Raw genomic sequence first — 16,876 nt, 5'->3', positions numbered from 1 at the left:
TTAACAGCCATTTTGAAAACAAGTGGCTGATACTAAAACAATGTTCTGAATGTGTATTTATAAATATGCCAAATTTTCAATGGATAACAAAAAACACAAACTCTGGAGTAACTCAGCGTGTCAGGCAGCATCTCTGGAGAAGATGGATAGGGGACATTTTGGGTCAGACTCTTCTTTAGACTCTTTCTTCAGACACGTTCTCCAGAGATGCTGCCTGGCCCACTGAGTTACTCCAGACTTTGTGTTTTTTTTTGTAAACCAGCAACTGCTGTTCCTTGTTTCTACATCTTTCGATGAATAATGTAGGGTTAAAATTACCTATTCAACTTACCTGGTGCTCTTACGATCTTTCTAATACATGAGTGCTTTTGTTTGCAATAACTCATTGTGGGTTAGTGCATAGTTAGTAATTACAGTACAATTATTTTCCACATTTGTTGATGCGTAGAAACTAAACATCTGGTTAAAATATTGGTTAGCACCCACTTAGAGTGTTCTGTACAGTTCTGTTTGCCACACTACGGGGAGGATGGTGTAGCAATAGAGAGAGTGCAGAAGAGATTCACCAGGATATTGCTAGGAAATAGAAGGCTGTAGTGAAAAGGAGAGATTGGACAGGCGTATTCTCACTAGAAACTAGAATGCTGAGTGGTGACCTGATCAAGATTTACAATATTATGAGAAACAGTGAATAGATAGATAGAATCTTTTTTCCAAGCTAGGGGATTCTAGAACTAGAGACCATATGTTTAACGTGAGAAAGCAGAAATTACAGGAGATCAGAGGGATAAGTTTTTCTCACAGCGAGTTGTGAAACATAGCAACATAGAAACATAGAAAAAGGTCATTCGGCCATTTGAGCCGGCACCGCCATTCAATATGATCATGGCTGTCATGAATAGGACAGGATGAGGACCTAGAACACCATCCCGCCTTCTCATCCTTGTTGACATAAAGCTGAGTTTAAAACTCTTGATATATATTCTTGATGGGACCTGTCATTGATTCTTTTAAAAATCACGACGATTCAGAGAACAGTGATGTGTCAGATATACTTTGGTGAGAGAATTGATTTTTTTCCATGATGGTTTTCCTGTACAAATAGTTCAAGAATTTTTGTTTATATACATATTTCTCTAAGTTAAATAATTTCAATATTTTTGAAATTCTTATGCTTTTGTTTACTTGTCCATGCTCATGGTTATGGTTTTGGTAATGTCTTCACAATAAGAACAAGTTCACATTCCTTGTTGGATCAACATTAAAATACTTTGCCAAAGATGTTTGGCTCCTATTTTTAGTCGTCTCTGACAAGAGATGCTTTCTCTAACTCTAGAGAAACTCTAAACAAATTCTGTCTCCTCTGCACCTGCATTTAAGATGAATCTTTCCACTGTGGGACCTCTGAGAAGTCCTCTTCCTTCAGTAAGTTTGGTTTCCCTCTTACTGTTGTGGATGAAGCCTTCACCTCTGTTTCCCACAGATCTGCTCTTGCTCCCCCTCCCCCCAGACAGAACGAGGATAGAATTCCTCTGGTCCTCGCCTTTCACTCCACCAGCCTCTGCATACAATACATTATTCTCTGACATTTCCACCACCTTCAATGTGATCCCACCAGCAATCTTATTTCCCTAGCCCTTTCTACTTTCTGCAGAGATCTCTCTCAAAAATGCTTGAAAGAGGCAGCAGGAAAAAGTGAAACAAACTCAGTTGCTTGTAATTAATAAAACAAACAGAAAATGTAAGTACCTGCATTTTATTCCTTGAGTACAAAGTCCAGCTCTGTTTAATTTAATATTTCAAAAATCACCAATAGAATTACGCTTTCTGTTCATTACTTATAACTCTATCTTAGAAATATCTGCAATTTACTAATTTGGCATTTGGTTGTTGTTTGATGAAAGAACCTTTTTTTAAATTTTGAGTTTTTAGTGAAGCACGTACTCGCTATTTTAAAGATATAATGGCAATTTTTAAACAGTAATAATGGACAGAGTGATAAACAGAATTCTTTAGAAATTATTTCTCTGGAAATTACAACTTGGCTTGATCTAATCTGTCCATGTTATTGATCCTTCACAATTATCATTATTTCTATTGTCCTCTTAATGGCGTACAATGCCCTAAATTGCTTCACAGGTGCAAAATCAAACAAAGTTTAACATCAAACCAAAGGAGATATTAGCACAAATAACTTAAAGTTTGGAGAAAGCAATGGGTTTTAAAAAGCAACTTACATCAACGTCAATGAGGTATAAAAGAAAGAATTCCAAAGATTGAGACAGAAAATATTGAAAGTTTCTGAACATGAGAGTTAAGCAAGAATCCAGTGACTTTGTCGACTGGAGGAGATTACAGTGATAAGAGCAAAAGTAAAGTTGGAAGAATTTAAAAACAGGATAAATATTTAAAATGGAGATGTTGCTGAAGTGGGGACCACTGGAAGCTCTTGAGGGATAAGGAGTATCATTCGAGGCAGTTAAAATACGTGCTCATGTTTTTGGGGAGTTAGGAGACTATTAGAATAATTGAGATAAGAGGCAACAAATACAGAGAAACATGGATTTCAACATAGTAGACAACAGTAGATAAATGTCTGGTCCAACGTGAGAATGAAGAGACAGATGAAGTTAATGAAAAGGAGTTCATGGGAAATGCTACAGCAATTCTAATCCCAAACATTGACCACTTCTTCCAATTAATATTTATGAAACTTTGATGGTGTCTCTGCTTTGGTCAAATAGTCGATTCCACGGCATTACATTCCTCTGTGCAAAAATATTCCATCTAGTTTCTGACAAAATCATTTAAATTTACTTGAATATCTTTAAGGCCATTTTTTCTAGTCTGGCAGTCACTGGAAAATACCTGTTTCTGCCGATTCCAAATCCTTTATAATTTTAATTACTTATGACTTGAATAGATTATGCTTCAGTCATGAATCCCTGCCTCACTCTTATTTTTGTATTTTTTAAAATGTCAGTCTATATTTATAATTTAAACTCCAATTTCCAGAAGGTGAGCATTAAAGCTTTAGGGTACTATTAGACAAAACCAAATATAAGCAATCTCATTGGCATGTGCTTTTATTCCTGATGCAAAAATTAAAAATGTCTGAATATTAAAAGACAAATAACATTTGCTATCATCGTACAGGACACTATAAACAGATATGTGGTTGAGTATCCAGATGCAGAATCTATCTTAATATTTCCCACTCAGGCAATAGCAATATAGAGTACAAATTACAATCATTACTAGAAATATGGAAGAGAGAGCACCTTTTGCTTTGGTTCATGGTCTGTAAGTAAAGAGCAGCAAGGAAGAGAAATTAATTTATGATTGTTTTCAGTGAGTTTTTTTATTGGTTCGACTTATTTTATGTTTTTAAGAAATTGCTAGCAAGTTTTCAAAATGAGCCCATTGAACTTGAGGAAATAAAAATAAGGGAAAGGCTGCTTTGGGAGATGATCGGCTTGCACCTGGGATAACTGTTGGGCCAGGGGAGGCTTTAGCTTGTGTGAGAGGGAGGGGAGGTCAATGGTCATGCAGGTATTTAAGATCAAGGATAAGAATTTTAAATTTGAAGTTTTGAAAAACTAGAAATCATTTGAGTAGGTTGTTTAAATTTTCCATTTGTCAACTGACCGTACAGCAGTCCTCCCAGTCTTTAAACCAAAAACCTGTTTTTATCCCTTGAAATAAAATCAGACAGATTGTATGATGGACAATAATCTGAATCTGCAGTTTTATATATCGAGTAAAGGATTGGGAATGAACTGGCAAGAATGGGCTAAAGAGGGATTTAGGTGGGAAATCTTACAGGTGGAATTATGCCATCTTTGGAAAGAACATGAGGGTGGAAATGTAGCCCTCGAGTTTAACAGTCTACCAAGATTATGAACTATGTAGGAAAGAACTGAAGATGCTGGTTTATATTGAAGACACAAAATAATGGATTAACTCAGCGTGTCAGGCAGCATCTCTGGAGAAGATGGATAGGGGACATTTTGGGTCAGACTCTTCTTTAGACTCTTTCTTCAGACACGTTCTCCAGAGATGCTGCCTGGCCCACTGAGTTACTCCAGACTTTGTGTTTTTTTTTGTAAACCAGCAACTGCTGTTCCTTGTTTCTACATCTTTCGATGAATAATGTAGGGTTAAAATTACCTATTCAACTTACCTGGTGCTCTTACGATCTTTCTAATACATGAGTGCTTTTGTTTGCAATAACTCATTGTGGGTTAGTGCATAGTTAGTAATTACAGTACAATTATTTTCCACATTTGTTGATGCGTAGAAACTAAACATCTGGTTAAAATATTGGTTAGCACCCACTTAGAGTGTTCTGTACAGTTCTGTTTGCCACACTACGGGGAGGATGGTGTAGCAATAGAGAGAGTGCAGAAGAGATTCACCAGGATATTGCTAGGAAATAGAAGGCTGTAGTGAAAAGGAGAGATTGGACAGGCGTATTCTCACTAGAAACTAGAATGCTGAGTGGTGACCTGATCAAGATTTACAATATTATGAGAAACAGTGAATAGATAGATAGAATCTTTTTTCCAAGCTAGGGGATTCTAGAACTAGAGACCATATGTTTAACGTGAGAAAGCAGAAATTACAGGAGATCAGAGGGATAAGTTTTTCTCACAGCGAGTTGTGAAACATAGCAACATAGAAACATAGAAAAAGGTCATTCGGCCATTTGAGCCGGCACCGCCATTCAATATGATCATGGCTGTCATGAATAGGACAGGATGAGGACCTAGAACACCATCCCGCCTTCTCATCCTTGTTGACATAAAGCTGAGTTTAAAACTCTTGATATATATTCTTGATGGGACCTGTCATTGATTCTTTTAAAAATCACGACGATTCAGAGAACAGTGATGTGTCAGATATACTTTGGTGAGAGAATTGATTTTTTTCCATGATGGTTTTCCTGTACAAATAGTTCAAGAATTTTTGTTTATATACATATTTCTCTAAGTTAAATAATTTCAATATTTTTGAAATTCTTATGCTTTTGTTTACTTGTCCATGCTCATGGTTATGGTTTTGGTAATGTCTTCACAATAAGAACAAGTTCACATTCCTTGTTGGATCAACATTAAAATACTTTGCCAAAGATGTTTGGCTCCTATTTTTAGTCGTCTCTGACAAGAGATGCTTTCTCTAACTCTAGAGAAACTCTAAACAAATTCTGTCTCCTCTGCACCTGCATTTAAGATGAATCTTTCCACTGTGGGACCTCTGAGAAGTCCTCTTCCTTCAGTAAGTTTGGTTTCCCTCTTACTGTTGTGGATGAAGCCTTCACCTCTGTTTCCCACAGATCTGCTCTTGCTCCCCCTCCCCCCAGACAGAACGAGGATAGAATTCCTCTGGTCCTCGCCTTTCACTCCACCAGCCTCTGCAAACAATACATTATTCTCTGACATTTCCACCACCTTCAATGTGATCCCACCAGCAATCTTATTTCCCTAGCCCTTTCTACTTTCTGCAGAGATCTCTCTCAAAAATGCTTGAAAGAGGCAACAGGAAAAAGTGAAACAAACTCAGTTGCTTGTAATTAATAAAACAAACAGAAAATGTAAGTACCTGCATTTTATTCCTTGAGTACAAAGTCCAGCTCTGTTTAATTTAATATTTCAAAAATCACCAATAGAATTACGCTTTCTGTTCATTACTTATAACTCTATCTTAGAAATATCTGCAATTTACTAATTTGGCATTTGGTTGTTGTTTGATGAAAGAACCTTTTTTTAAATTTTGAGTTTTTAGTGAAGCACGTACTCGCTATTTTAAAGATATAATGGCAATTTTTAAACAGTAATAATGAACAGAGTGATAAACAGAATTCTTTAGAAATTATTTCTCTGGAAATTACAACTTGGCTTGATCTAATCTGTCCATGTTATTGATCCTTCACAATTATCATTATTTCTATTGTCCTCTTAATGGCGTACAATGCCCTAAATTGCTTCACAGGTGCAAAATCAAACAAAGTTTAACATCAAACCAAAGGAGATATTAGCACAAATAACTTAAAGTTTGGAGAAAGCAATGGGTTTTAAAAAGCAACTTACATCAACGTCAATGAGGTATAAAAGAAAGAATTCCAAAGATTGAGACAGAAAATATTGAAAGTTTCTGAACATGAGAGTTAAGCAAGAATCCAGTGACTTTGTCGACTGGAGGAGATTACAGTGATAAGAGCAAAAGTAAAGTTGGAAGAATTTAAAAACAGGATAAATATTTAAAATGGAGATGTTGCTGAAGTGGGGACCACTGGAAGCTCTTGAGGGATAAGGAGTATCATTCGAGGCAGTTAAAATACGTGCTCATGTTTTTGGGGAGTTAGGAGACTATTAGAATAATTGAGATAAGAGGCAACAAATACAGAGAAACATGGATTTCAACATAGTAGACAACAGTAGATAAATGTCTGGTCCAACGTGAGAATGAAGAGACAGATGAAGTTAATGAAAAGGAGTTCATGGGAAATGCTACAGCAATTCTAATCCCAAACATTGACCACTTCTTCCAATTAATATTTATGAAACTTTGATGGTGTCTCTGCTTTGGTCAAATAGTCGATTCCACGGCATTACATTCCTCTGTGCAAAAATATTCCATCTAGTTTCTGACAAAATCATTTAAATTTACTTGAATATCTTTAAGGCCATTTTTTCTAGTCTGGCAGTCACTGGAAAATACCTGTTTCTGCCGATTCCAAATCCTTTATAATTTTAATTACTTATGACTTGAATAGATTATGCTTCAGTCATGAATCCCTGCCTCACTCTTATTTTTGTATTTTTTAAAATGTCAGTCTATATTTATAATTTAAACTCCAATTTCCAGAAGGTGAGCATTAAAGCTTTAGGGTACTATTAGACAAAACCAAATATAAGCAATCTCATTGGCATGTGCTTTTATTCCTGATGCAAAAATTAAAAATGTCTGAATATTAAAAGACAAATAACATTTGCTATCATCGTACAGGACACTATAAACAGATATGTGGTTGAGTATCCAGATGCAGAATCTATCTTAATATTTCCCACTCAGGCAATAGCAATATAGAGTACAAATTACAATCATTACTAGAAATATGGAAGAAAAGAGCACCTTTTGCTTTGGTTCATGGTCTGCAAGTAAAGAGCAGCAAGGAAGAGAAATTAATTTATGATTGTTTTCAGTGAGTTTTTTTATTGGTTCGACTTATTTTATGTTTTTAAGAAATTGCTAGCAAGTTTTCAAAATGAGCCCATTGAACTTGAGGAAATAAAAATAAGGGAAAGGCTGCTTTGGGAGATGATCGGCTTGCACCTGGGATAACTGTTGGGCCAGGGGAGGCTTTAGCTTGTGTGAGAGGGAGGGGAGGTCAATGGTCATGCAGGTATTTAAGATCAAGGATAAGAATTTTAAATTTGAAGTTTTGAAAAACTAGAAATCATTTGAGTAGGTTGTTTAAATTTTCCGTTTGTCAACTGACCGTACAGCAGTCCTCCCAGTCTTTAAACCAAAAACCTGTTTTTATCCCTTGAAATAAAATCAGACAGATTGTATGATGGACAATAATCTGAATCTGCAGTTTTATATATCGAGTAAAGGATTGGGAATGAACTGGCAAGAATGGGCTAAAGAGGGATTTAGGTGGGAAATCTTACAGGTGGAATTATGCCATCTTTGGAAAGAACATGAGGGTGGAAATGTAGCCCTCGAGTTTAACAGTCTACCAAGATTATGAACTATGTAGGAAAGAACTGAAGATGCTGGTTTATATTGAAGACACAAAATACTGGATTAACTCAGCGGGCCAGGCAGCATCTCTGGAGAGAAGGAATGGGTAACGTTTTGGGTCGAGACCCTTTTTCAGACTATAATGAACTATTATTCAGACAGATTATGAACTATCTGGTTCAACTGAGCATGAGGCAGAAGAATGACATTTGAGTTTGAGTTTAGCTTATTGTCACATGTACTGGGGTACAGTGAAAAGCTTTTGTTGCATGCTAAACAGTCAGAGGAAAGAGAAGACATGATTTTCATGAGGAAATGGGAAAATCCAACATTGAGGAAAGAGCAACAGTGTATTACAATATCAGGATGGTGTATGTTTTGGTTCATATTCAGTGCATATGACAAATGCACACATTTAACACGGAGGGGGGTCTGCTAGTTGCGATTTTCTCCACAACTGTTGGTGAGGGATTCAATGTGTCAGATGCTTTTTTCTGGGTTGTTTTATCTTGAGTGGTTTTGACTTTCTTGAGTATTGATTGAGCTGCACTCATCCATTGGATGATATTCTATAATACTGCCGACTTGCGTCTTGTGGAGAGTGGAAAGTGAGGAGTCAAAAAGGAGTCACCTGCTGCAGATACTCAGCCTCTAACCAGTTTGCACATTCACAGTATTTTCCTGGTAGTCCGGTTAAGCTTCCACTCAGGATGTTGACAGGGGATCCTCAGCAATGATATTGCCATTGACTACCGAGGGTAGATGTGAGAATGAGTCTTTACAGAGTTGACTATTGGCTGGAATCTGTGTGTCTATAATGTTACTTGCCACTTTTCAGTGTACAAGTAATACTGAAGCTTTTCAAATATAATCCAAGAGCATTCAGAATTTTTACATCGCTAGTTCAAAGGATTTTTAAATTGTGGGAAAGGAAATCTTTTCTTCTAATTCTGCCTCTCAATATTGGTTCAGCAGTTCTGATTCAAGCATGATGAAACCAGGTATGTACAAAGCAAATCTTCCTTTATTCTGATTTATAATATGCTTTAATCCTAATATCAAAGTGCAGGCTAGCATTTTTTTCTTTTATTTACAACATCATCCATTCTTGTGGTCTGGTAAATTATTCTGCCAATTAGTTCTGAGCTATGGGACATTTTGTACTGTAATGTGGTGCTGCATGGATTGGACTCCAATTATCTACACATTTTATGTGAAGTCCTTCCAACTGGCAGAGAAAATAACTTTAAACCTAACCATGTTATCTCCATCTAAATCTCGGTAATGCATTGAAAAAGATCATGTCCTTAGGCACAGGATTCTGACCCATTTCTTTGCAGTTTTAATTCTCTTTTACGTTTATTTGTGAAACATAGTTTTTTGAGCTAAGTTGAGTTAACAAAATGTAGGTAGCTTTTTGGAAAATATATTTTTTAAGTGGGTGACACGGTGGCGCAGCGCTAGAGTGGCTGCTTTGCAGCGCTTGCAGCCCTGGAGACCCGCGTTCGATCCCGACCTCGGGTGCTGTCTGTACGGAATTTGTGTGTTCTCCCCGTGACCGCATGGGTTTTATCCGAGATCTTCGGTTTCCTCCCACACTCCAAAGACGTACAAGTTTGTAGGTTTATTGGCTTGATATAAATGTAAATTGTCCCTAGTGTGCATAGGGTAGTTTTAATGTATGGGGATCGTTGGTGGGTTTCAGACTCAGTGGGCCAAAGGATCTGTTTCTGCAATGTATCTCTAAACTAAAGAAGAGTGATTAAAGTATTCATTGCTTTTCATGGATTCCATTCCTAATTTTGCAGGGAAAGGGTCCAAAAGAAAACAATTTGTCCATGTCTGTGCTTATGTTTGCACATTTTTGGACACAGAATTTCTATAATTGAGGCTACAACAAATGATTTATTTCTCTAAGAAACATTTAGAGTGTAGTCAGAAACAACACAAATCGGCTTGATATCAATAACCGTTCCATAACAGAGTCTCACATTTGTTTCACAAATCCATTGCCATTTAAGTTTAGAATAGATTTTTAGGGTTAAATAAAATAATCAATGAGAGAAGGCAGATTGAACTAATGTGCTTATTTAATGAATATCTTTATGCTGTGATGGCATTCTACTCTTCAGATATTATGATCCTGTTTCCTTTTTTGTCTATTTTGTTTGGAATTAATATTATTCATATTGCTTGGTTTTTATCATGTCCATATACCAAATCAGAACAGGTTATTTTAGCTTTATTTGTTCAATAGTATCCATTTTGAATAAAATAATAACAGAAGAGCTGGTAGTAGGGATTTCAGGAGTAATGAATGTCAACTCTTGCCTTTACTCCCATTCTTTTGCTGCTAAACATAATTCTTTAACAATATTACTTGAGATTTTTAAAAAACATTTCATTCATTGAAGTGGTGATAGACCTTTGAATCATGTGTAGAAGTTCCCTTTTCAATAACTCCGCACGTTACTCACAGGTAATAATCTCAGCCATCTGCAAACAGGCAGGCTACCCTCCATTCATGACCCCACACGATGAAGATGACCTGAAACTATCCACCAATCTGTCCATCTAGATGCCCACGAGTCCTACAGATATGCAGGTCAGGCAAACTACAAACTTCCTGTCTCCACCTATATCCTTCCTTTGTCCCCCTCTATCTTCCTGTCTCCACCTATATCCTTCCTTTGTCCCCCTCTATCTTCCTGTCTCCACCTATATCCTTCCTTTGTCCCACCCCCGACATCAGTCTGAAGAAGGGTCTCGACCCGAAACGTCACCCATTCCTTCTCTCCCGAGATGCTGCCTGACCTGCTGAGTTACTCCAGCATTTTGTGAATAAATCGATTTGTACCAGCATCTGCAGTTATTTTCTTATACAAGGAGAAGGAAGCAGTTAACCTTATTAATGTTTCAACTTAATAACCTTTTGTCAGAACTAGGAAATATTTGAAATTAAGCATATTTTTAGTTCCAAGGGAGATGGGGGATGGAGAAAACAGAGTGTGGTCCTTCACTACTACAGCTGGCATGGCTTGCGGAGCATAAGGAATAGGAGTAGAATTAGGCCATTTGGCCCATCAAGTCTACTCCACCATTCAATCATGGCTGATCTATCTCTCCCTTCTAACCCCATTCTCCTGCCTTCTCCCCATAACCTCTGACACCTGCACTAATCAAGAATCTATCTATCTCTACCTTAAAAATAACCACTGACTTGGCCTCTACAGCCTTCTGTGGCAAAGAATTCCATAGATTCACCATCCTCTGACTAAAGTCATTTTTCCTCATCTCCTTCCTAAAAGAACGTCCTTTAATTCTGAGGGTATGACCTCTAGTCCTAGACTCTCCCACTAATGGAAACTTCCTCTCCACATCCACTCTACCCAAGCCTTTCACTATTCTGTCACTATTCTATTCTTCTAAACTCCAACGAGTACAGGCCCAGTGCTGTCAAATGCTCATCATAGGTTAACCTACTTATTCCTGGGATCATTCTTGTAAACCTCCTCTGGACCCTCTCCAGAGCCAGCACATCCTTCCTCAGAAATGGTGCCCAAAATTGGGTAGAAAAGAGTGCAAGCACAGGGTAGAAAAGAGTGCAAATGAACTTTGAGAGGAAAATCAAGGTAAATAATGCCCAAATTGCCATAAGGTGGATCAAATAGGACATCTGAGGTCTTCAGTAACTGCGGTACTTTTAACCTTTGGACCCAATTAAATCAAGTAGATTATGTTAATAGAAATGGATCAAATGGACTTTTCTAAAGAATAAGAAATCTCCATGTGGGGAAAAAAATCCACAATGGTTTATCTATCACATGGGAAGATAGGGAAAAGGAGACACAAAGTACAAGAGTAATTCAGAGGGTCAGGCAGCATCTCTGGAAAACATGCATGGTTGTCGTTTCGGGTTGGGACCATTCCGAGTCACAGCAACTCATCAACAATTGCCTGTTGTTTGGTGTAACTTTTGTATTTAGTAATCTCTTAAGTTTTTAACATAAATACTGGTTACCAAACATTTTGTCCAGTCCCAGAACCACTCCAGTCCGACAGGCACTATACTACTGCCATAATGTGACTTTATTTCACGGCGCCTTCCATCTCCTGGCGCGGCTCGGCCGCGGGACTTTTCATTGACCGGCGCGGCTCGGCCGCGGGTCCTTCCACCGCACGGTACGGCACGGCCGCGGGACCTTCCATCTCCTTGCGGGGGCTGCGCGAGTCGGTCGCCTCGGCAGAAGTCGAACTATCTGTCTGTGGGAGAAGCATGGGGGAAGAAAGAAGGTTTTTTGCCTTCCATCACAGTGAAGGGGTGTCTGGAGGAGTCACTGTGATGGATGTTTGTGTTGGAATTGTGCGTCTTGTGTCTTTTGCTCTGTACTGTTGTGGCTGCGTGGCAAATGATTTCCGTTCAATTCATTTTGAATGACAATAAAGGTAATTCAGATTCAGATTCTGTCATAGAGTCACAGATGTACAACATAGAAACAGTACAGCATCTATGCTGACCATCATTAGGGGCGTGGCTGTGTTTTGCAGCTGCGGCTCACCGGCAGTCTCTCCGTTTTTATTTGGTGTTTTTTTGTCATTGTTGATGTTAAATGTACGTTTTGTTTTATTTTTAATTCTGTGTATGTAGGGGGGTGGTGGGGGGGTTGGGGGAAACCTTTTTTTAAATCTCCTCCTCAACGGAGATGCGACCTTTACCGTGTCGTATCTCCGTTCGCGCAACGGCCTAACATCGTGGAGTCGGCGGCCTCCAGCTGGGATCGACCTCGAAGACTCCGGTCGCAGGGCCTGGACTTACCATCTCGGAGGCTTCGGCCGTGGGCCCTGCAGACCGCAACATCGGGAGTTCGCAGGTCCCTGGCTGGCGACCGGTTTTTGGGAGCTCCAGCCGTAGCAACTTCGACCGCCCCGAAGCACGATCAACCCGCCCGCAGGCCCTTCATCACCCTGCGTGGCTCGGCCGTAGCACTTTACATCGCCCGGGTGGGGCTCAGGACTCTCATCGCCCTGCGTGGCTCGGCCGCGGCATTTTCCATCGCCCGGTGGGGGCTCAGGACTTTCATCGGCCTGCTCGGCTCGACCCTGGGACTTTCCATCGCCCGGTGGGGGCTTCAAGGGGTTGGGAGCCTCGATCACCTCGTGGCGCCACGGGAGAAGAACGAGGAGGAGATAAGACTTTGCCTTCCATCACAGTGAGGGTATGCCTAGAGCAATCACTGTGATGGCTGTTTTGTGTAAAAAATTGTATCTGTGTGTCTTGTGTTCTTTAATGTCTACTGCCGGACCCTGACGTGAGAGGACGCTGGCGTTGATTATTCGCCGCTTTTCCGTCAGGATAGTTTGTCTGTTTGTCTGTTTGTTTCTATGTTAATTGTATTTGTAAAGCGCTTTGTGCATGTGTTAAGGCGCTATATAAAATAAATATATTATTATTATTATTATTATTATTATTATCATGCCTATCTACCATGATCCTACTTGCCTGCATTAATTCCATATCCCCCAATGTCTTGCTCATTCTGGTACCTGTCCAGTTAACTCTTAAACATTCCTAATGTTCCTCCATCAGTTCCAACTACTCTGTGTGAAAAATGTACTCTTCAGATCCTCTTTCCAAAATCTCCTCTCTCTCACTTTAAACCTATACCCTCTTGGTTTTAGACATCCCTACTATGGGAAGCAGACTCTAGCTTAACTCGTTATCTATCTTATCTGTGCCTCTCATAATTTTAGGTCACTTCTCTGCCCTATTCGTTACAGAGAAAATAGACCAAGCCTATCCTTTCAAACCCTCCAATCCAGGTAACATCCTTGTGAATCTTTTGTGTACCCTCTCTAGCTCACTCACACCTTTACTGTGGTGTGGAGACAAGAACTGCACTAAACAATGTTTTGTACAACTGTAACAACACTTCCCAACACATGTACACAATGCCTTTATTGATGAAGGCAAGCATAATTGTGTGGCCACTTTCAAGGAACAATGTACTTGTACCCCGAGGTCTCTCTGTTCAAGAACACACCCCAGGGCCCAGACATTCACTGTGTGTGCCCTGCCTTCATTTAACTTCTCAAAATGCAGCTGGTCTAAGTTGAATTTCACTTAACATTACTTTTGCCCACTTCTCTAATTGATGCCCATGCTGTGGAAACTAGATGACCTCCTTCGTTGTCTACTGCACTATAAATTTTGGTGCTATCCATAAACAAATCAATCTTGCCTTCTACGTTATCTTACAAATGATCAATACATATGACAAACAATTGAGGACTCAGCACCAATTTCTGAGGAACACCACTGGTCTCAGGCCTCTAATCAGAAAAGCAGTCCTCTTCTGCCACCCTCTGCCTCCTACCACCAATTTTGTATCCAATTGGCTCGCCCAATCAGGAACCTTCTGGACCAGTCTATCATGTGGAATCTAAGGCCTTGTTAATGTCCATGTGGACAATGTCTATCATCCTGCCCTCAATCCTCTATATTATGTCTTCAAAAAACATCAAACTCATGATTTTCTCTCACACACTGCCATGCTGACTGTCCCCAGTCAACCCTTCAATGGTTTAATTCAACGTTCAATGGTAATTTATTATCACATGTGTCAAGGTAAAGTGAAACTCTGCAAGTAAATCCTGTCTCACAATCCCTTCCAATAACTGATGTAAGGCTCATTGGTCTGTAGTTCCCTGGCTTATTCCTGCTGTCCTTCTCAAATAAATGTTCAATATAAACTATCTTCCAGTCTTCTGGTATCTCACCTGCAGCTAGCAAAGATAGATATTTTTTCACAGTCTTTTCTTTTTTAACTGTCTTGCAGAATTTATGTGTAATTTATGAATAATTTATATTTTTGTGTGTTCTCTGAGTCTATTTGGCTGTGACGCTGCTGCAAGCAAGGTTTTCATTGTAATTGCATCTCGCGATATGTGCGCATATGACAATAAACGCAACTTGACAAAAATCGCTGTCAGGGCCCGAGCAATCTCCTTCTTTGCCTCTCATAACATCCTAGGATACATCTGGTAAAGCCTCAGGAATTTATCCACATTTAGGTGCTTCAAGACCTCCATCGCCACCTCCTTCGTCATGGTGATAAGCCGCAGGACATCACTGCTCCCTGAAAGCTTTTTCATTACTGTTGCAGTTCAGAGTTTCACAATGTCCTATTGCAGTTCACTGTTTCCATGGTGATGGAAGTGATTTGATGATGCACACCAATTCAAATGGACATGATTTTTTTCCATTTGACGAAAAGAGAAATTACTACCATTTGCATCAAAGTGCATATTATAAAAAGAGGCACATTGATTTTCAGTTTGTCCATTCAAATGGATATAAATTTTCCACAGTTCTTCCAAGGTAAACCAGTCTATCTTGCTGACTTTAAACAATGGAACCAAAAGGAACAAGAGGAAATAGAAAAAACAGAGGATATCTTTATGATTCTATTTATCAAAAAACCCTCCTCGCCTGTATCAACCTAATACCTACCAGGCTTTTCCCTGCCCCTCCTCCCAGCTTTCTTCCCCCCCACAATCAGTCCAACCATGGTCCCGACCCGAAACGTCACCCACCTATCCGTGTTTTCGAGAGAAGCTGCCAGATACACCGAGATACTCCAGGACTTTGTGTCTTCTATTGATATCTTCATGATTGATGGTCCCATTAAAAAAGCTTCAGGAATAGGGCTGGGTTGAAGGAAAGTGAAGCCTGGTGACAAACTTTAGAGATGCCTATTGTTGGGGTCTGGAAGTCAGAAAGGCAAGTGCAGTGGATGGGGACTGGAGCCCAGTGGAAAAGAATGGTTGGAAATTGGTGCCTGTTGTGAGGATGCTGACAGGGATTTGGGCCTGGTCAGGAAACATAGGAGAAGTAGATGCCAAGAATTGAATGGGGTATGGCTGGAGATTGGGGCCTCATTGAAGTAGATCCCTCAAGATCTGAATCTGTTAAGAAGGAATGGGTTAGGGGGTGCTAGTAATTGCTAGTGTTTGGCGGATGGGCAGGTGAAGTTGTGGGACGATCTGAAAAAGGGGTTTTGGGGAAGACAGGAGCTTTAAAGTTGGTGGGTGGAGGTATATGATCATGGTCTAGGCCCAGACAGTGGGGTGTCAATGTAAGTAATTGGGGAAAGGGTGAAGTCATGTATTGACAGAGCAACTGGTTATAAATGCAATGTGGGATGCCTTATTTCATCATGTTCCTTTGCCGGTTGGTGTTGCTGTCCTATTTATTCCCCTTTTTGTTTATTCTATCAAAGTAATGAAAAAATAATGAACCAACAAAAAAATCACTTCAAGAATAAATATTTGAACAACATTTCCTGAATTATATAAGATACTGAAGTATTAATTAGGTGTAGTATAATAGAAAAACTGCAAATGCCCAGCATGTCAATCACCAAATGTGGAGGGGCAAAAGGGCTAATTATATTTGGGGAAAAATGTAGTCAACAGATATACATCAGAATGAGAAATTGCTAAAGCTAAAGAAATATTCTGATGCAGGGAGGTGTGCAAGACATGTGAGGGAAGGTCGATCGGTGAAAGGGTGAAAACCTGAAAAGCGAAAATGATACAAAACAGTGCTAAGGACTTTGTGTATTTGCTGATCATATCATATCATATATATACAGCCGGAAACAGGCCTTTCCGGCCCTCCAAGTCCGTGCCGCCCAGTGATCCCCGTACATTAACACTATCCTACACCCACTAGGGACAATTTTTACATTTACCCAGCCAATTAACCTACATACCTGTACGTCTTTGGAGTGTGGGAGGAAACCGAAGATCTCGGAGAAAACCCACGCAGGTCACGGGGAGAACGTACAAACTCCTTACAGTGCAGCACCCGTAGTCAGGATCGAACCTGTGTCTCTGGCGCTGCATTCGCTGTAAAGCAGCAACTCTACCGCTGCGCTACCGTGCTTCTGTTACATGACTAGCATCTCCAGTATAATGAGCCAAATCGTGCATAATCCACAGCCAACCGTTTCTTCGAGAACCACTGACCATATAAGTAGTTTATTGTTCAAGATTCCATGTGGAAATTAGGTCAATTGTAAGCAGTGTTGCAGTGCTAATGATTTAGGTGTCGGAGCTGTCACTG

At 39.6% G+C, this 16,876-nt stretch overlaps 1 protein-coding gene across 3 annotated transcripts in view; it reads left to right on the top strand.

Moving 5' to 3' along the window:
* pde4d (phosphodiesterase 4D, cAMP-specific) overlaps nt 1-16,876 on the top strand; it is an 805,358-nt gene that overhangs the window by 237,037 nt on the left and 551,445 nt on the right. Inside the window, exon 1 of one of the 3 annotated variants that reach the window (XM_078397202.1) lies at nt 8,734-8,750. The exons of the other annotated variants lie outside the window; for them this stretch is intronic. The gene's annotated coding sequence lies outside the window, so the exon portion shown is untranslated. Of the gene's footprint in view, nt 1-8,733; nt 8,751-16,876 lie in introns of those variants that run through there. 3 annotated transcript variants of the gene reach the window in all.

Source organism: Rhinoraja longicauda, chromosome 1 (genome assembly GCF_053455715.1).
Source record: "Rhinoraja longicauda isolate Sanriku21f chromosome 1, sRhiLon1.1, whole genome shotgun sequence".
Classification (NCBI taxonomy): Eukaryota; Metazoa; Chordata; class Chondrichthyes; order Rajiformes; family Arhynchobatidae; genus Rhinoraja; species Rhinoraja longicauda.
The sequence above is the reverse complement of the archived record's forward strand: the minus strand, read 5'-3'. Positions and strand labels throughout refer to the sequence as shown.